Genomic DNA, 22,069 nt, shown 5'->3' on the forward strand with positions numbered 1-22,069 from the left:
TTGATTCGCCATCTCTGTGAAGCAATATGTGAATGTATGTCGTGAAATTAACGTCGCAATTAATATATATGTGGAGCGGTCACTGAGCTCGGAATATTCACGCCGCCATCCAACCTGACCGTAAACCGGAAGTCACAAATATACTAATTAAAATTGTTGGACCTGCAAGATTTGTACTTTGTAGGTCTGCATTTTAAATGTAAGGAGTAAAACATGTTTTTTTTTCTCTGAAATGTAATTGAGTAAAAGTACAATTATACAAACCTAATAATACTAGAGTAAAGTACAAATCCCCCAAAACAGTACTTAAGTATTGTAATGAAGTACAATTACTCAAGTACTTTACACCCCTGCCAATATTTCCCAAATGAACACACAAGATCATCAACAATGTTATTTCACAAACCCTACATTTCCATGTCCCAACAATTTATTTATCCCTAAGTCTCCCTTTTTTTTTTTTTTTTTTTTACATGGATTGTGGGCCGTCTAGTTTTTTTGGGTCTGTTCTGTCTGTCTTTTTACAATGTCTATTTACTTTTCGGTGTCTTTCTTATATTTCCACGATGGTACTGAGGTTCCTTACAGTTTGAGAGTTTACATCGTGATAATGATTTCTGATGTCAAATTGGATTGTGTTAAATGATTGAAAATCATACATGTGAATATTAGGAATCGTGTTCCTAAAAATTGACCGACTGAGAACGTGGCCTTGAATCAACCACAATATTATTATTACTTTCCGAAACTTGGCTGAAATACAAATCCCACCATTTCGTCTGAAGGTATAGCCAACATCTGACCAGTCCAGAATCATCATCCTCCTCCTCCACTGACCCCTGTGTTGTGTGTGTGTGTGTGCTGCTGAAGCTGCTGTGGTCCTCCTCCCTCCTCCACTGACCCCCGTGTTGTGTGTGTGTGTGTGCTGCTGAAGCTGCTGTGGTCCTCCTCCCTCCTCCACTGACCCCCGTGTTGTGTGTGTGTGCTGCTGAAGCTGCTGTGGTCCTCCTCCCTCCTCCACTGACCCCGTGTTGTGTGTGTGTGTGTGCTGCTGAAGCTGCTGTGGTCCTCCTCCCTCCTCCACTGACCCCCGTGTTGTGTGTGTGTGCTGCTGAAGCTGCTGTGGTCCTCCTCCCTCCTCCACTGACCCCGTGTTGTGTGTGTGTGTGTGCTACTGAAGCTGCTGTGGTCCTCCTCCCTCCTCCACTGACCCCTGTGTTGTGTGTGTGTGTGTGCTGCTGAAGCTGCTGTGGTCCTCCTCCCTCCTCCACTGACCCCTGTGTTGTGTGTGTGTGTGCTGCTGAAGCTGCTGTGGTCCTCCTCCCTCCTCCACTGACCCCTGTGTTGTGTGTGTGTGCTGCTGAAGCTGCTGTGGTCCTCCTCCCTCCTCCACTGACCCCCGTGTTGGGTGTGTGTGCTGCTGAAGCTGCTGTGCTCCTCCTCCCTCCTCCACTGACCCCCGTGTTGTGTGTGTGTGTGTGCTGCTGAAGCTGCTGTGGTCCTCCTCCCTCCTCCACTGACCCCTGTGTTGTGTGTGTGTGCTGCTGAAGCTGCTGTGGTCCTCCCTCCTCCACTGACCCCTGTGTTGTGTGTGTGTGCTGCTGAAGCTGCTGTGGTCCTCCTCCCTCCTCCACTGACCCCCGTGTTGGGTGTGTGTGCTGCTGAAGCTGCTGTGGTCCTCCTCCCTCCTCCACTGACCCCCGTGTTGGGTGTGTGTGCTGCTGAAGCTGCTGTGGTCCTCCTCCCTCCTCCACTGACCCCCGTGTTGTGTGTGTGTGCTGCTGAAGCTGCTGTGGTCCTCCTCCCTCCTCCACTGACCCCCGTGTTGTGTGTGTGTGTGCTGCTGAAGCTGCTGTGGTCCTCCTCCCTCCTCCACTGACCCCCGTGTTGTGTGTGTGTGTGCTGCTGAAGCTGCTGTGGTCCTCCTCCCTCCTCCACTGACCCCCGTGTTGTGTGTGTGTGCTGCTGAAGCTGCTGTGGTCCTCCTCCCTCCTCCACTGACCCCTGTGTTGGGTGTGTGTGCTGCTGAAGGTGCTGTGGTCGGGCCGGGACACCTGTGAGGATGCAGCTGTCATCCTGGGAACGCGGGGGGAGATTTATCACCTATTGATACACGCCCCCCCCCCCCCCCCACACCACCCCCCCACCCACAAAGACACGGCGCGGTACATTGTTGACTCATGCGTTACCCGGCCTGAAGCCCATGAATCATTCTTTTAAGAAGAATATTTCCCCCCTTTTTCTCCACTCTCCTTTTCTGTGACTTCACGTCCTCTTGTCAGGTAGATAAAGTACTACTACGCCCCGTTCAGGCCAAATGAAGAAGCCATGTTTCGTCGTCTCCCACCTGTGCTGCTGCTCGCTGGGTGGAGGGGCCTCAGTTAAACCTCTTGGTGCTGCTGCTCGCTGGGTGGAGGGGCCTCAGTTAACCCTCTTGGTGCTGCTGCTCGCTGGGTGGAGGGGCCTCAGTTAAACCTCTTGGTGCTGCTGCTCGCTGGGTGGAGGGGCCTCAGTTAAACCTCTTGGTGCTGCTGCTCGCTGGGTGGAGGGGCCTCAGTTAACCCTCTTGGTGCTGCTGCTCGCTGGGTGGAGGGGCCTCAGTTAACCCTCTTGGTGCTGCTCGCTGGGTGGAGGGGCCTCAGTTAACCCTCTTGGTGCTGCTGCTCGCTGGGTGGAGGGGCCTCAGTTAACCCTCTTGGTGCTGCTCGCTGGGTGGAGGGGCCTCAGTTAACCCTCTTGGTGCTGCTGCTCGCTGGGTGGAGGGGCCTCAGTTAACCCTCTTGGTGCTGCTCGCTGGGTGGAGGGGCCTCAGTTAACCCTCTTGGTGCTGCTCGCTGGGTGGAGGGGCCTCAGTTAACCCTCTTGGTGCTGCTGCTCGCTGGGTGGAGGGGCCTCAGTTAACCCTCTTGGTGCTGCTCGCTGGGTGGAGGGGCCTCAGTTAACCCTCTTGGTGCTGCTCGCTGGGTGGAGGGGCCTCAGTTAACCCTCTTGGTGCTGCTCGCTGGGTGGAGGGGCCTCAGTTAAACCTCTTGGTGCTGCTGCTCGCTGGGTGGAGGGGCCTCAGTTAACCCTCTTGGTGCTGCTCGCTGGGTGGAGGGGCCTCAGTTAAACCTCTTGGTGCTGCTGCTCGCTGGGTGGAGGGGCCTCAGTTAACCCTCTTGGTGCTGCTGCTCGCTGGGTGGAGGGGCCTCAGTTAACCCTCTTGGTGCTGCTGCTCGCTGGGTGGAGGGGCCTCAGTTAACCCTCTTGGTGCTGCTCGCTGGGTGGAGGGGCCTCAGTTAAACCTCTTGGTGCTGCTCGCTGGGTGGAGGGGCCTCAGTTAACCCTCTTGGTGCTGCTCGCTGGGTGGAGGGGCCTCAGTTAAACCTCTTGGTGCTGCTGCTCGCTGGGTGGAGGGGCCTCAGTTAAACCTCTTGGTGCTGCTCGCTGGGTGGAGGGGCCTCAGTTAACCCTCTTGGTGCTGCTGCTCGCTGGGTGGAGGGGCCTCAGTTAACCCTCTTGCTGCTGCTCGCTGGGTGGAGGGGCCTCAGTTAAACCTCTTGGTGCTGCTCGCTGGGTGGAGGGGCCTCAGTTAACCCTCTTGGTGCTGCTGCTCGCTGGGTGGAGGGGCCTCAGTTAAACCTCTTGGTGCTGCTGCTCGCTGGGTGGAGGGGCCTCAGTTAACCCTCTTGGTGCTGCTCGCTGGGTGGAGGGGCCTCAGTTAACCCTCTTGGTGCTGCTCGCTGGGTGGAGGGGCCTCAGTTAACCCTCTTGGTGCTGCTCGCTGGGTGGAGGGGCCTCAGTTAACCCTCTTGGTGCTGCTGCTCGCTGGGTGGAGGGGCCTCAGTTAACCCTCTTGGTGCTGCTGCTCGCTGGGTGGAGGGGCCTCAGTTAACCCTCTTGGTGCTGCTGCTCGCTGGGTGGAGGGGCCTCAGTTAAACCTCTTGGTGCTGCTGCTCGCTGGGTGGAGGGGCCTCAGTTAACCCTCTTGGTGCTGCTGCTCGCTGGGTGGAGGGGCCTCAGTTAAACCTCTTGGTGCTGCTGCTCGCTGGGTGGAGGGGCCTCAGTTAACCCTCTTGGTGCTGCTGCTCGCTGGGTGGAGGGGCCTCAGTTAACCCTCTTGGTGCTGCTGCTCGCTGGGTGGAGGGGCCTCAGTTAACCCTCTTGGTGCTGCTCGCTGGGTGGAGGGGCCTCAGTTAAACCTCTTGGTGCTGCTGCTCGCTGGGTGGAGGGGCCTCAGTTAAACCTCTTGGTGCTGCTGCTCGCTGGGTGGAGGGGCCTCAGTTAAACCTCTTGGTGCTGCTGCTCGCTGGGTGGAGGGGCCTCAGTTAAACCTCTTGGTGCTGCTGCTCGCTGGGTGGAGGGGCCTCAGTTAAACCTCTTGGTGCTGCTCGCTGGGTGGAGGGGCCTCAGTTAAACCTCTTGGTGCTGCTGCTCGCTGGGTGGAGGGGCCTCAGTTAAACCTCTTGGTGCTGCTGCTCGCTGGGTGGAGGGGCCTCAGTTAACCCTCTTGGTGCTGCTGCTCGCTGGGTGGAGGGGCCTCAGTTAAACCTCTTGGTGCTGCTGCTCGCTGGGTGGAGGGGCCTCAGTTAAACCTCTTGGTGCTTCTGCTCGCTGGGTGGAGGGGCCTCAGTTAAACCTCTTGGTGCTGCTGCTCGCTGGGTGGAGGGGCCTCAGTTAAACCTCTTGGTGCTGCTGCTCGCTGGGTGGAGGGGCCTCAGTTAACCCTCTTGGTGCTGCTCGCTGGGTGGAGGGGCCTCAGTTAACCCTCTTGCTGCTGCTCGCTGGGTGGAGGGGTCTCAGTTAACCCTCTTGGTGCTGCTGCTCGCTGGGTGGAGGGGCCTCAGTTAACCCTCTTGGTGCTGCTGCTCGCTGGGTGGAGGGGCCTCAGTTAACCCTCTTGGTGCTGCTGCTCGCTGGGTGGAGGGGCCTCAGTTAACCCTCTTGGTGCTGCTGCTCGCTGGGTGGAGGGGCCTCAGTTAAACCTCTTGGTGCTGCTGCTCGCTGGGTGGAGGGGCCTCAGTTAACCCTCTTGGTGCTGCTGCTCGCTGGGTGGAGGGGCCTCAGTTAACCCTCTTGGTGCTGCTCGCTGGGTGGAGGGGCCTCAGTTAACCCTCTTGGTGCTGCTGCTCGCTGGGTGGAGGGGCCTCAGTTAACCCTCTTGGTGCTGCTGCTCGCTGGGTGGAGGGGCCTCAGTTAACCCTCTTGCTGCTGCTCGCTGGGTGGAGGGGCCTCAGTTAACCCTCTTGGTGCTGCTGCTCGCTGGGTGGAGGGGCCTCAGTTAAACCTGTGAAGGCCCCATGCTTCCCCACGCGGTGGCCTTCAGGAGGAGAACGGTTTGACTTTGGTTCCAGACGTCCTTCATACTAAAGCACCTTTATTTGTATCTTTATTTCCAGACCTCTGTGTCCCTCTCTGAGGAAGCCAGCCGCGGTGATGTGATGCTTTTATCACGCTCTACTTCAACGTCACCCTTTCACTACCACACTGCAGACTGCCTTCTGTAGTGTGGTAGTGAAAGGGTTAACCTTCTGCAGTGTGGTAGTGAAAGGGTTAACCTTCTGCAGTGTGGTAGTGAAAGGGTTAACCTTCTGTAGTGTGGTAGTGAACGGGTTAACCTTTTGCAGTGAGGTAGTGAAAGGGTTAACCTTTTGCAGTGAGGTAGTGAAAGGGTTAACCTTCTGTAGTGTGGTAGTGAAAGGGTTAACCTTCTGTATCGTCGCAGTGAAAGGGTTAACCCTTTGGTAGTGTGGTAGTGAAAGGGTTCATTTCAGATCCGATGTAAAGGCAAATGTGGCTCAGGAGGTTCCCGGTTCGATTCCCTCTCCTCCCGGGCAGCGTGTCGAAGTGTCCTTGAGCAAGACACTTAACCCCTAATTGCTCCTGATGAGCAGGTTGGCACCTTGCACGGTCACCTCCGCCGTCGGTGTGTGAATGTGAGGAACGCAATTGTGAAGCACTTTGGATAAAAGCTGCTATATAAATGCACCATTTACCATGTAAGGCTAAATTGTGAACTTTTGACAATGCTCAGCATCGCTTTGAAAGATATGTATATGTACATGGATATATATCTCTCTATGTATAATACCTCCACTCTAGCATGACGTATAAAGACCAAGGCTTCTTCATGGCTGAAAGTTGTTTGCACTCTCGTCCAGTGTTGTAGTCGAGTCACTAAATCCCGAGTCCAAGTCGAGTCCCCATGACCCGAGTCCAAGTCATCACCTCCACTCTGGCAGTCAAAGAGCTGACATACAAATAAAAAAAAAAGTCTACATTAAATATAAATGACACAGTGGTCACCCTTTCAAAGGGAGTTTGTTTACTTTGTGACACAATAGCCCAACAAATGCACTAGCCATCAATATCTTATGCCAAATGATTAGGCATATTATTATTATTTTTGTAATACATAACTGCATTTATCAATTAACAAGTCTGCACCTGCCGAGTCCGAATGCAGTCGATGCTCGAGTCATCCGTGCTCGAGTCCAAGTCGAGTCACGAGTCCTGAAAATCAGTCCAGTGCTACAACACTGCTCTCATCCTTTCAACCTTAAGTTCCTCGGTGCGCTCTCTCCAGTACACAGCGACTGGAAACAGAGCCACGCCTTAAAACGTGACGTACCGTCGCATCTAAACTATCTTTTTACACCTGCTTATTCCAACACGACTCGAGATCCTCCTCTCTCTCTCTGTCTCTTGCCCGGACTTGTGCACCGCCGTGTGTTGCTGTGTGCAGAGACATTGGTGTTGTAAGGCAAGATGACAGACATAATAAAAATAAACCCTCCTGTCGCAGCTCACTCCTGCATCCATCAACCCATCTGCGTGAGCCTGAGTCTGGGCCGGATCAGCCCGGGAGACGCCCTGCTGTATGTCAGCCGTTAAAGACTGTCAGTGCAGAGTGCACGCAGACACCCCTTTTACCTGCTTTAGCAAGAAGGGTTATGTAGGTTTTATTTATTTCTCAGGAAGAGGGTAAAGTGAGGTGTAAAGGAGAGAAGAGTGATTGTCTAATCTTTACTATCTTTACACTCTCTCTCTCTCTCTCCTTCCAGTGACAGTAGTAAGTGCCACCCTGCAGGTGTGTCTACATCATGGACTTGGTGTGGGAAGCAGGGGACCTAAAGTGCACTCTGGGTTATTGCTCATAAGGACACCGTAAGTCTCTTTTTCTAAGTACCAGGGGTATTACGTAAAGCTATATATTCATGTAACACTTTCCTCCATTTGTCTGATATATATATGTGACCTCTCCTATTCTGTCCTGCCTGCTGTCTCATCCAGGACCGACACGGAATCAGGTGCTGGCGCAGTAGAGTGTGGTTTTATTCTGTACACAATTTGGAACACACACCACAGCTTGTGAGGTACAAGACAGCATTGGGTGATCTCCTCCTGATACGATGTCATTTTACAAGATGGTTGAACAGTCTGCTGTAGTTGAACCAACTCCTGATACGATGTCATTTTACAAGATGGTTGAACAGTCTGCTGTAGTTGAACCAACTCCTGATACGATGTAATTTTACAAGATGGTTGAACAGTCTGCTGTAGTTGAACCAACACCAATGAGACACAAGAAGATGGATCATATAGTGGAATTAGTTTAACAAAGTCTGATAGAAATACAAATAATAACAATAAAACATTTACTTATAAAATATATGTAACTTCAAATAAGAAAATACAGTACACAACATTACAAAATATCATAATAACAAAAGGCAGCAGGAACATCACTGTCGCCCTGCTGGAATAAATGCTGAATTGCAGGTAGGCCTGAATAAGTATTTACTGTGCAAAATAATAACCAAAACCAGATAAACAATATTACACAGAAGACATACCTGTACACAATTTGGAACACACAACCACAGCTTGTAAGGTACAAAACAGCATTGGGTGATCTCCTGTTCAGACACAGCATGTTCCTTGTTAGTGAGCTGTTATTTAACACAACAGCTAGCTTAGCATGCTAATCGTTTTTTGTAACCATGAACCAAGCAATTCCATGAACCAAAATATAAAACGAGTGTTACTAGACGATAAATATGAAACACAAGTGCATATTTGGCCACTAAGTGGGTTTTTGAAGCACAGATAATGTTAATTAAGTATTCTAAGTCTGAGCAGACAGAAAACCATCTTACCATCAGCAAGGTATTCATGTGTGCTGAGGACCCACAATGCAACACAACAACTTCAAAGTAAAATGCATCACAATAAAATAAAATATAAATAGCCATGGCTGTGTCCCAAGTTTAACATAATTGAACTATAATAAAGTATTTGTTAACACTGTTCCATATATATATGTATTTGCTATGATGCCCCCCTAGCTCATGGAAGGCCTCCTTCTCACACACACACAATGTCAGATCATTACAGACAGAGTGACATCAGAGTAGCAAGAGACTCTTTCTCTGACTAACAGTCCTCATTATACTTAAGCATTACATCACGCGACGGATTGTGTTATAGAAATTAGATCACGCATAGGTGTGATCTCATTTCTATAACACGACTTCAAGTGGTGTAATACTTTTATACAATGGCCGAATTCATCCAACCTTATTGCTATACAATAAACACAGTAATTGAAGCATAATGGAGATTTATTCACAACCATCCGCAGAAAAAGTAGGTAAAAAAAAAGAAAATAAGTTGCCCCCGTGTCTAGAAGCAGCTGGGAGGTGCAGTGCTTCAAAGCATGCCATCTAACAAAACCAATTACATAATCCAACATTGTGTAAACAACTAACATATTCCAGTTAACGGTATCTTTTTGTAATTATTCGTTACGAATATATCCATAATTCCATTGTGTCCGGGACATCCAGTGAAATCGCTTTGTGCGACAGTGTCCTTTTGTAGAGGCAGGTTGCTACAAAGCATGCCATCTAACAGTGAAGTTAGCGGTTGTTATTTGATTGATTGATTGAACATTTTATTAACAGTGAAATGACAGTGTCCTTTTGAAGGAGAGGGAGGTTCTACAACGAATGCCATCTAACAACACACTTCCCGCGATTTATATTTTGTTTCACAATGAGTCATGACCAACCAATTACATAATCCAACATTGTGTAAGCAACTACCACATTCCACGTGATTTTATCCATCTTGGTTTCATTCATAAAAACACGAACGGCGGAGTGATTCGGAAAAAAAGTTATTCGGTTGTGGGCGGGTTCTGGGATCACGTGGAGTGTGTTATGTGAAATAACAACGTCTGAAAGAAGTGTTTCAGCCAATCAGAATCAATAAATTTGCATTTATAATGGATATAATCCCTCCCATTTACTACTGATTGGTTTAATCAATTATACTTCCTTGTATCTTTGTCCACTCAGGGCTCTGTTTAGCTTCTCTCATTTGTATCTAATTACATGTTAACCAACTAACTTACTGCTCTTTGACCTCTTGTCTAAACTGGGTTTCATGGCTCTATGCCCATAAAAGGAATAGGGCTGAGGGCCCTCCTGACACTATAATAACAAAGATGGCTCCTGCAGCTCACAACATGGCAGTGGCGGCTCTACCACTAGGGGCGCTAGGGCGCCGACCCACCTGCTGGCCAGCTGCTGTTAAATCAGAGAAGAAGACAATAAAACTTTTTCGTTTTTGTGTTTTATAGCCCTATAAATAATATAAACATGTTTAAAATTAATAATATTTACTCATTTTAAGTATGTTTGTATTTCCAATGCACAATATAACGTTATTATCTAAATTAAAAAAACATCGTTTTCCAGAGCAGGAAGTGACATCAAGTTTTTTTTTTTTTTTTTTTTTGTATTTCTCGGCCCGGGCTATACGCGATAGCGCTCTGAGTGCGCGTCACAGTTTGATCGCTGTCTCCGTCACAGCCAATCAGTGCATACGGCGTTGTGCGTTGAAATATGACTATTATGTTGGAATCCGAGCGCGATTTGAAGCGGTCTAGAAAGCAGCGTGAACTTCCGTGAGAATTTCCATAGCCGCATTTCGCGGAGATGCTCTCTGATTGGCCGACGCCAGTATTTTTTTCCATGGCAGAATTTCACAGAGACGATCTCTGATTGGCCGAATCCAATTTCTAATGTTCCAATTCTAGCTTCTAGCTTGGTTCCTGGTACTAGGACTGTTGTTTGTCTTAGAGCGTGCCGTGCCGTGACTGCAAGTTCTTTCTTTAGACTGTTAAGCTTAGGCACTCTTTCAAAGTTGGTTAAGGTTAGAGTTTGTCTTAGAGCATGGCGATAGAACGCCAGGTAGTTTGCAGTCTGTTCGAGCGGAAATGGACAAAGGAATGTACTTGTTGAGTGTTGTGCTAACGTCGACGAGCTCAGCTGAGCTAACACTTGGCTAACAAGCTATATGGCGGATATCAAGCTCTCCTGCCCTGGACGTTTCAACTAAACAGTGAGTCTCTCTCTCTCTCTCTCTCTAACGTTAGTACTAGTACTAGGCTGGTGCGGGCTAACTGGCTATCGTTCTGGGAGCTAACGTTAGTACTAGTACTAGGCTGGTGCGGGCTAACTGGCTATCGTTCTGGCAGCTAACGTTAGTACTAGTACTAGGCTGGTGCGGGCTAACTGGCTATCGTTCTGGGAGCTAACGTTAGTAGTACTAGGCTATCGTTCCGTGATTTGTTTACTTGGTAACACGGGTTGCTAAGGAATTTAGGTTCGAGGTTGAAGAAATCTCTCTCTCTCTCTCTCTCTCTCTCTCTGCTTAACGTTTGTAAATAGTTTTTTTAGGAGCAGTACTACTGCTGGCCATTCATGAAGCGAGACATTGCTGATTGTTTATTTATCGATGGCTCATTGATTTAACTACTGCAGCTCTCTCGGATTGAAAATACGTGGATTATGGCTTGTTCAATATCGTCTATGTTTGAATGAATGAATGAGAACTTTATTAACAGATTGCAGAATGGGTACAATACAGTACGGCTCAATACACACAATTGTTAAGGGGATGCAGACCAGAGAAAGACGTTTGTCTTGTTTACATCAGGGTCCCAGATTTTCGATTCATATCGATAGTTTAATAGCTAGCCTTGGCTCGTTTAACAATATGCAAAATATGTGTACAGCCCTGTACTCATACTGAAGTTATTCTTGGTATATAATAGGTCTGATTGTGTAACGAATCGATTCCACGTCGCGCTGTGTGTGAGAGAGAGAAGGAGAGAGGGAGAGATCTGCCTGTGTTTGTAGACGGGCGAGTTTTGTTTCTAACTTTTCTATTTATATATTGTGTTTCAAGTTGTGAATTAGAGTCTAGACTATACTTTATTTGACTGGTTGTGTGTTGTTGTAGTAACAGCTGAGCGACTCGTTCATAAGAGCCGATTCATTGCAGTGAGCGTGAGTCGAATCGCTCACGTCTTGCCATGAGTGTTGCGTGGTACTGTACTGTACAAAATATTTGGTATAGCGCCCCTAGTGGCGAAGTACCCAGCGGCCGCTACTGCAACATGGCCCCTCTCTCTCTCTCGCTCTCTGACACACACTCTCTATTTAACTGTAGTATCAACATTTTAAAGTAATTGACACCTAACATTCTATCTCATCCTATCACTGTATTAACTATTAATTCCTTATAAACAGATTAAAATATACCTCACCAACAGCCATCAGAGTCAGACTATATAACGCCTCACTTTGCCTCACTGAGCACAGAGTAACGGTATAAACTCTTGCATATCTTCCTGTACATTTTACTACGGTATATTTTTGCTTGTATATTTTAGAATGTATTTACATATTTTAGAATGTATATATTTGACTGTATCCTTATTCTTATTTACATATATATATATAAAAAATATATGTGACTGCCTAAATGTTTATTGTGACCGATGTGGTGCTGAATTTCCCTCTGGATCAATAAAGTACTTCTATTCTTTTCTATTCTATTCTATCTCAGCCTACCGTTCACACTGCCATTGAGAAAGGGTGTAAATATACTCCATGAGAGTTGAAGGTCGCTAGGCGTAGCTCATTCACCCTTCTGACAACCCACTGCACCTTTATGTTGGCGTGTTGCTCTACGGCAAGCCATTAAAATTGACGTAGCGGCCCGGGAGCGCCCAGGGGACGACGACGAGCGGAAGCTCAGCGCGCGGGGCTCGCAGTGGAGCGCTAGCGTTAGTGTCGACTCAGTGGTTTTCAAGAAGATTCAAGATGCAAGAGTTTTATTTGTCACATACATACATACATACACGAGAGACATGCAGGGAAATGCAGGTGGCCATGCCCGCCTCGATTTTTGCAAAAATACAAATAATAAAATAGAATAATAATATAGAATAGATAATAAAATAGAATAGACATGATAAAAAAAGTAATAAGAATAAAATACAATGCTAAGCTTAAGAAATAAAGGCGATGAGTAATATATACAATAATATACAAATATACAGTTCTGTTTTAAAGTGACCTTTCTGTTTTAAAGTGACCTTGTATTTGTGTGTGGGGTGTGTGAGAGAGTGAAAGTGAGGATGTGTGTGTGTGTTCATGTGTTCTTGTGTGTGGAGAGATCAGTGTTCAGTGTTCAGAAGGGGGCAGTCACTAGCAGCTTTCAAACAACATTCATGTCTTGTGGAGTATTTTACACCCCTTTAACCCTTTCACTGCCACACGACAGCCGGTCAACCCTTTCACTGTGACAATACAGAAGGTCTTTACTATCACACAACCGACAGAGATGCTCCATCATTAGCAGCATTAGCTCCGCGGAAGGCAGTTGTGTGATAGTAAAGGGTTAACCTTCTGTCGTGTGGCAGTGAATGGGTTAACGCCTAAGCCTCAAAATGTGCGCATGGACCTTTTAGCTTATTTTGCCTATAAAAAGGTCAGAAAATGTCCTGTGAGTATATGTGCTTTTGCCCATCTCTCCAGAATACCTGGAACGTTCCAATATACAGCAGTTATTTACAATTTACTGCATGTTATAACAGTTTAAAATGAAGAAAAACACAAACAAAATTAGATTTGAGAGTTTTAGTGAAAAAAGTAAAATGTATAACAGATTTAGCATGTACAATTTCAAAGTTTAAATCTATAAAACTATTTACAATAACATGTATGAGTCTTTGTGTCTTCATGTGCAAAAACATGGCATCAATGGCATTTGGTAAAAAATAAATTACAATAATAATAACCCTAACTAACCTTACTGTCATGCACTTGTCCTAATAAACTAACCTACACTGTAGCACTCAGCACTTTGATGAACATTGTTACTCAGCTGATAGAGTTGTGCCCTTCCTGATGACTTGTCGTACAGAACTTGTAAGTCGCTTTGGATAAAAGCGTCAGCTAAATGACTAAATGTAAATGTAGGGTGAGCTGAGACCTCTAAAACACACACCGTCTACACATTATGAACACACATAGTTGTTGTCAGTTAAAAGCAGGGACGATCTCTGGCGAGAAGTCAGAATTAGACGATATGGTCCTTTAAGTTTATTACAGCAAACAACTGTACTGATTGTAAGTACAAATAAAAACAGTAAATAATGGACATTCAGGACATCTGGTGAAATTTCTGGCCTATCTTAACCCCCTCCCTCTTTTCTTGATCCTCCAATCGCAATCAAATCAACTAACTGCGTTTTCGTGATTAGGGAAGCAACTGTTGCGATTGGACGATCAGGAAAAGAGATAGGTCAATTGTCAGAGCGAGAAATAAGAGGCGCTTTTTTCTTGTTGTTAATAAGCAGGAAAGTCCTATATTATTTATGTGGGGAGTTTATGTCAGATGCCATCGCAGACTCGGAGGCTGAGCAGAGCAGCCATTTTACCTCTCAAGCCCTTCCCTGTGTGTTATGATAAATATTCTCTTGTTTTTTATGATAAATATTCTCAAAGTGCTCCGCATTTTACTCATAGTGCACATAAACCACGGGCTAGCTAAAGCCATAACTCACACAGACCTGCACTCTCTCTCTGGGGTACCAAGCCGTTCTGTTTCATATTCACAAACTCAACCATTGTTGGACTCTGCGATCCATATATCTTTATAACCAAACCCTTTATCCAAACCTATAGCGATATATCTCATCTGGTAATAATACAATTGAAATTCAACATACAATAGCATTAGCTGTGTCAAATTATGCAAAGCGAAAAAGTCATTAAACACACCGTCCCTTTACTGTGCCCCACATCTGTTGTTTGTGATGTGGCTCGAGAGGTAGAGCAGTCGTCTGGTAATCTGGAGGTTCCCGGGTTCGATTCCTGCTCCTCCCGGGCAGCGTGTCGAAGTGTCCTTGAGCAAAACACCTAACTGCTCCCGATGAGCAGGTTGGCACATTGCATGGTCGCCTCCGTGGTCGGTGTGTGTCGATGTGTGAGTGAATGGGTCAAATGTGAGGAACAAAAATTGTCAAACATTTCTTAAAGACTCGTAAAGTCAGAGATGTATCATGTGATCTAGTCATGCTTACGAGGTTATTGGATGCTAACTAGTTTAGACCAATCGGATCCATGGCAGCAGATTCAGCCAGGTTATTTCATTATTTCTTTTTTATTATTAATTTGAGCATTTTTACAGCTTTTACTGGTCACGCAGGACCGACAGAGGAGAGGGCCAACGGGAGGAGATGTGGGGAAGACATGCGACAAATACCGGGACGGCAGCGTAGGTGCGCGAGGCACTATGGTATGCGCCACGAGGGCGCCCTGGTTATTTCATTCTTGATGTGGTTTGGTAAAAATTGACGAAATCCCAACACGTCAACATCATATTTTCTGATGATGTCTCATGATACACAGAACAAAGCATATTTTAACGCCACAAAAGGTGAACGGTCAATGAAAGGTCAGTGGCTCGCAGACCTCTGAAAGGCGCAGCAGGAACTTGGCCAGGTACGTGACGAAGCCAACAAACCGCTGCACGGCCTTCATGTCGGTTGGGGGGGGGGGGGGCATGTCTCTGACCGCCTTCACTTTCTCCGGATCAGCTTTCAATCCTTTCGATGACAGGATGTGCCCGTGAAAATGAACCTCTGCCACTTTGAACTGGAACTTCTTCATGCCGAGCCGCAGCTTGACCGGTCTGCATCTGTCCATGAGAGCCAGCAGCTTGACCGGTCTGCATCTGTCCATGAGAGCCAGCAGCTTGACCGGTCTGCATCTGTCCATGAGAGCCAGCAGCTTGACCTCTTCGACTGTATCCCCACAGCCCACGATTAGGATGTCGTCTGCTCCCAGCAGGAGCTCGTGTTGTTTCCGTTGGTACACCTCCGGTGCCACAGAGACGCCGAAGGGGAGTTTCAACCACCGCTTGTGACCCCAGGGTGTCCAGAAAGTGGTCATGTAGCTGCTGGGCTTGTCCAGCCTGCACTGGAGGAAAGCGTCCCTCACGTCCACCAGGGTGAAGACCCTAGCCTTGGGGAGCTTGTAGAGTATGTCTTCCAGAGTGGGCATGATATAGTGTGACCGCCGCAGAGCCTGGTTGAGATGCTTTGGATCTATGCATATTCGCAGCCTGTCTGGTTTCCTGATGATAACCATGTTGCTGATCCAGTCAGTCGGCTCTGTGACTGGGATGAGGTGGCCCTCCGCCTCGTATTTTTTTTTTATCCACTTTTTCTCAAATTTTTTCTATATTTTTCTCCCATCCCAATTTCGTCTCATCCAATTCAACCCTCCCCTGTCACGAACGTTGTTTCTTGCCTCCCACAAGCCGGCTGCAATGTGGACTAAGTCATACATAGCACAAGTCCCCTCCGGTACTTGAGGTAACAGCAGTCGCATCTTTTCACCTGCGCAGCTCGATCTCTCAGTGGCGAGGAGTAACGCGTGGGAGGCTCACGCTGCCCCCGACACTTCCTGATTCTACTGCACAGGCGCACCAACCGACCTGTAGGAGTCGCTGTCCACAACGCCCGATCCCCACCCATCAGTTTCCCACCCCCTAATACGGCCAATGTGTATTAGTACGGACGACCAGCTAAACTGAAAGCAATCAGGCAAACAGGCGATCCCAGCGTCTCCGCATTCGTGGCGAGCGCCTTGCCCACTACGCCACGTAGCCGCCCCCCTCCGCCTCGTATTTATCGAGCTGAGCCTTCACTGCCGCCCTCATGGCGACCGGGGCATTGCGGGGAGCACACTGGACTGGCTGAACTGCTGCATCTAGCTGAAAGTGCACCACCCCTGGAATGGTATTTTTTTAATGAGAGCGTCTCTTTTCAGAGGTACCGCCTGGATGCTGTCCACAGCATTCAGGTCTGCCGGGATGGTGAACTGCATAAGTCCGAGGCGCTCGCATGTGGATCCTGAAAGCAAAGGCTGCTGACCGGTTTTGACTATTTTGAAGTCTAAAGTGTGCCTGCGGTCACTCACAACACAATCTGTCACGAACAGTCCCATCGAGGTCATCAACTGACCCGAGTAGAGCTTGAGCTTGGTGCTGCTTGGTATGAGTTTGACTCTGGGCGCGATTCGCATCTTGTCCTTCAGACTCATAACATCACACGTGGCTCCCAAGTCTAGCTGGCATTTCTGCTTAATGCCATTCAGTTGGAGAGCGAGGAACCCCTGTTTTCCTTTTGCGCCTACGGCCCGATGCATTCGGTTGAGAACAGATCATCTTCAGTACTGTCATGTACAGAGGTCTATTGACCATACAAGATAGTAATCTGGGCAGGTGTTACATGAGCAAAAAACAACCCCCTCAGTAGAAAAATGCTTCTCAAACAGTCCCGGGTAGGCAGATAGTAAACAAAGACGTTTTCAAATGGTAAATTGGTTTTATTGTAATGTGGGGGTTTCAACCCATGGCCTTTTCCCAAAGGGAAAAGGGATGTTATCAGTGGGGATTTCAACCCACAACACACACAAAGGAAAAGGGTAAGGGGAGAACAAACAAAGTGAAGAACAATAATAAGTAAGGCAAACTCGAACCACACAACCACATGCCACGTGGTTGGCAATCTGGGACCGAAGGAACACCACTCTAACCATGCAGTTAACCGTGTAGGACGAATCTAATATGGCCAACCATATACCTACCCCCCACAGGGTTTGGTCCACGCAGGCAGCACATAATCAAAAGTCCACATACCGTGGCAATTGGCATAACCAGCAAAGTAATAATTACTACACAAACAGTGGCAACCAGAGGCCACCTCACTCCACTAGGTCACTGGCAAAATGACACCATGACGCGCCGAGACGTGTGTGTCCTGTCAGGTATTTGGCTACCCATCCCTCTTGAGCTAATTGCCAATCAGCTGTCATTCATTAAGCAATCAGCACTCTTCAGTAGGGATGGGCAGCACCTGACAGGGAGAGAAGAGACAGCATTAGCTCTCATGTTTACACACACACACATCATATACAAAACATAACACATTAAATATACTAACCTGATGTTCAGAAGGTGTCATAAATACAGTAATAATGATAATGACCAACCCACGTACCCAGGTACGTCACAAGTACCATCCATCTCTTGGACTAGCATTGGATTTTCCATGGAGTGAACATGTGCCTCTGTTCCCCTGGTTTTGATGCACACCCGTGCAAAGTGGTTATTTGTACCACATGCCTTGCACACTTTACCATAAGCACGGCATTTATTGATTGATTGATTGAAAATTTTATTAACAGATTGCAGAATGGGTACACTACAGTACGGCTCAATACACACAATTGTTAAGGGGATGCAGACCAGAGAAAGACATTCGTCTTGTTTACATCAGGGTCCCCCATTTTCAATTCATCATAACATATATGACATACATGACATACAGATAGACAGTACTGCTACATCTATACATTCATGACATACCACATTTACAAATACAGTACTGTTTGTGATACAAAAAGAGTAAAAAAGAGAGTATATACATTTGACAAAGACACTGTACATTGGAGGAGGTTGGGTAGGTAAGGTAGGGTGGAGGGGGGGGGGGGGTTGGGTAGGCAGGGTAGGGGGTAACTGTACATTGGATTATCGACGAAACCTTACTTGGTCCCAATAAAAGGATCTTGTGTATTATTGGGTTAGAACATTTACTGTACATTGGAGGGGGTTGGGTTAGGACATTTACAGGGGCCAGTGTCGAATTGCAGTCTCCCGTAGGTGCTCGCTTTTGGTTTTGAAAGTGGGTAGTGATTCACATTCCTTTACAGCTGTGGGTAGGGCGTTTAGTCCCTTGTTTAACATGGGAATCTGGGTTTAACATGGTTTGTGGAGCTCCCTCTGGTGTCTAGTAGTGGATCTACTATTGGATATACTTTCTCTGTGGATGGTTTTGTGAATAAATGTCCATTATGCTTCAATTACTGTGTGTTTATTGTATAGCAATAAGGTTGGGTGAATTCGGCCATTGTATAAACGCATTACATCACTTGAAGTCGTGTGCTATACGAATTAGATCATGCCTAGGGGGGTCTAACGACCCTCCGCTGTGCGTGGGGCCCAACAACCACCCCTAGGCATGATCTAATTCATATAACACACGTGATGTAATGCTTAAATAAACTATAAAGTGTAGGTTCTGGCAGATCTCAGCCTACCTTTAACCTGTTAAGGCCTAGCCCCATTTCCTGAAAATCTGCCTAAAAGTAAATGGAAGATTGCTCCACTTCTGCAAGGTCCATTTGCATGTTCTTGGTATTTAGGGACATTTATGGACCTGGGGGAATGTATTCCCGGTGTCAGAAACTAGACACTAGACTAGTGTCTGTTACTAGGCTTGAGTAAATTGTGATGAAACAAAAAAGGAGAATATAAATTATGATTTTTATTTGCATCTTTGACAGTGCTAAAAATGGCCAGACATGAAAACTGCCACTGAGCTCATTCAGCACCTTCTTGAGATCACGTGTACAAAAAATCTAAGGAAATTAATAAAGGGAAGATGATTAAACAGGTTTTGTAGACAGAACAGAACAATGCAGAACAGAGCAGAACAATGCAGAACAGAACAATGCAGAACAGAACAATGCAGAACAGAACAAAACAGGTGAATAAACTGTGTGAATGTTTTCTCGAATATTCTAGTTTACTGAATCTCTTCTCACACAGACCACAATGATGTAGCTTCTCTGCTGTATGGATTTGCTGATTGGCATTGCTCTCTTCCCCTCCCATGTGATATACCACAGTATCTACAAGCGGATGCACTGTCTGTGGCCGGGGTGTATCTTTTCTGATACTTTCCTGTGACATGAGGGGATTTTTTTGATGGCGGTCTGAAAGTTGCATTAACGCTGTCCGTATGTGGCCTCTCTTGTTGTTCCATGGACCTCAGTGTCATATCCGTCAGCTCTGCAGCAGCACTGCATGTGTCTATGGCTGTAGCTAGCGTCAGACCCCTCTCTCTCAACAGGCGTCTGTCTACGCATGCCCTCATTGGCGATGCCAAGTACTACTTTGTCCCCTACTTTGCTCATCCCTGAGAGCCCCATAGTCACATGTTGCCGCCTTTTCCCTCAAACGGGTAATAAAAGTGTCAATGTACTCACCCTCCTCCTGTTTGCAAGAGCCAAAAACGTATCGCTCATATATTAGATTTTTGGCCGGTTTGAAATAGCCCTCTTAACGCATCCAGAATGTTTTTCACATTGGCCCGCTGCTCGTCCGTCAATTCCAGGTTGTGCTTGTATACATGTCGGCATTCTGTCCCCATTAAGCTCCTCAGAGTAGCTGCTTAGACAGCCTCCGATGCATCTCCCAGGTCCACTGCTAAACTGTAATCTTCAAATTCAGCCCTGAAGATGTCCCAGTTTGTGCTCCAGTCTCCGCTGAGCTTCATTGGAGTGGGAGGGGGAATGGTGTTGTAAGCCATGGCTACAAATCCTCCGTAAGGTCAGTTAGCCACCGAAGCTAAAGGCTAAAAGCTAGCTAGCCGTGAGCTACTAACTTGTGAAAGAAATGAAAAGCGCCTCTGCACTCACAGTCACATTTGTGTTGAGATTATGTCCATTAGTTGTCAATCTTGCAGCTTTTATTAACAGCTATCCCACTTCTGACACCATGTTTCTGTAATGGAGGAGACGTTGGTCGGTTGTAATTGACTATTCATGTTGACAGCAAGCAGCGCAATGGTACAGTGGTTAACATCAATGTAACATCCACATAGTACATACATTAACATAGGCTACCACTAGGTGGCAGTGAGACCCTGTAACAGCCGTCCTTAAACAATTGCAGCCAACGTCTGTCTAGAGCAGCGGTTCTCAAACTACGGGTTGCGACCCAAAGTTGGGTCGTGGGTAGGTGACAGTGCATTGGCAAAACAATAAATAAAAGTATATAGTTTGTATTATTATTATATATATTTTTTTATGTTCTGGCAACATATTTTGGCTAAATATGCCTCGTTTTATAAATGTGTATTGATAACATAGTGCTGTAATACAATTTTCTAATAAATATGCATGATCAAGTTCAACAACTTGTGCTTTTATTTTGATATTCCTTAACACTTCCAGCGCCAACAGCAGAGGGTGCTGATGGCCCTTCAGCGCCAGTGCTTTATCCAATGTAGGATAGGACTTATTTGCGAGTGCTTAAAATATATCAAATATAATAGCAATAGATCTAAATAACACGGTGATCGTCAGTGAGTTGCTTCCAGTCAACATGCACGAAACAGATAATTTTTTCATACATTTCCGTTTTATACCGTGATGAATATGAATATATTTCTAGAGCGTTCTGTCTCATCTCAATAAACTCCAGCAAATCGAGCGTCAATGTATTTCGTTAGAAATCGTGCCATTTGTCGCTTTATTTATTAATCGTTTTCAAATAAACGCTAGATTATCGATATTATATGTGTCATCATGGGCGAACAGAAGCGGGGTCTGAAAAATCGCTTCTCTGTACTTTGGTCGGTGCAAATCTCACACACACACACACACGCTCCGATGGCGGTGAAAGGAACATCGGATTAACCCAAGATTCGTAACATAAAGTCCTTACCTCACATCTGATGTAGTGCAAAAAGATTAATCCAATTCCTGATCGCCATTCCAAATATTGATCGCGTTTATTGATCCAACGTTATATGTCCAAAACACATAATCCATGCTGCTCCGAGTCCCCCCAGTCAATGTGTTATAACGATACTGCATGCCCGAGAAGTAAAACCTGGACCGGACTTCTTAGATTGATGCACAGCCCCAGCCAGAGGGATTCCAATGATGTGCAATACCATCCGGGAGACGTTCATTTACATTTACATTTAGTCATTTAGCTGACGCTTTTATCCAAAGCGACTTACAAGTTCTGTACGACAAGCCATCAGGAAGGGCACAACTCTATCAGCTGAGTAACAATGTTCATCAAAGTGTTGAGTGCTACAGTGTAGGTTCGTTTATTAGGACAAGTGCATGACAGTATGGTTAGTTAGGGTTAGATTTTTTATTTTTTTTTAATTCAGATAATGGTTGAAGAAGTGCGTCTTTAGTCGACGGCGAAAGATTGGACGTGTTTCGGCTGTCCTAACTGGGGTGGGTAGTTCATTCCACCATTGTGGGGCAAGGACTGAGAATAGGCGACTTCTCTTTGATGACCCTCCCGGAGCTTGGATAGGAGTAGGTCTTTGCCCTTTGCGTGCTCAGACCCATTCCCAATGATAACGTCAGGCTGGATGGATGAAAAATGAATGGATATAGCTAATAAAAGAAATATCGATTAAAACCCGGGATTTCTCGGGTTTGGCGCCCAGAGCATGGCGAGTTAACCCGACTTATCTCGGATTTGGCCTCCAAAGGGTTAATTTCACATTGAAATTACGCGGTACATTAAGTGTGGGGTCGCCAAAAAGAATCCTAAATAAAATGGGGTTGCGGTATAAAAAAGTTTGAGAACCCCTGGTCTAGGGGAGCAAGAAACAACTCTGACATCACAGATTTGGCGGCGGGGCAGAGTGTTCAGCAGGGTGAACAAGCCACTAGGGGCAGCAAAGGGACACGTGTGTTTGATTACTCTTGTAATTAATAGATCCGGAGATGTTAGGGAGTCCATATGCTGCGTTACACGAAGACACAGGATCATTATAGTCTGATGAAACGATAATGCAGATCAAAAGGCAGGTACTCTCAGGTCTTATGTACCGAGGGAGTTT

Source organism: Notolepis coatsorum (assembly GCF_963971535.1).
Source record: "Notolepis coatsorum genome assembly, chromosome: 20".
NCBI lineage: Eukaryota > Metazoa > Chordata > Actinopteri > Aulopiformes > Paralepididae > Notolepis > Notolepis coatsorum.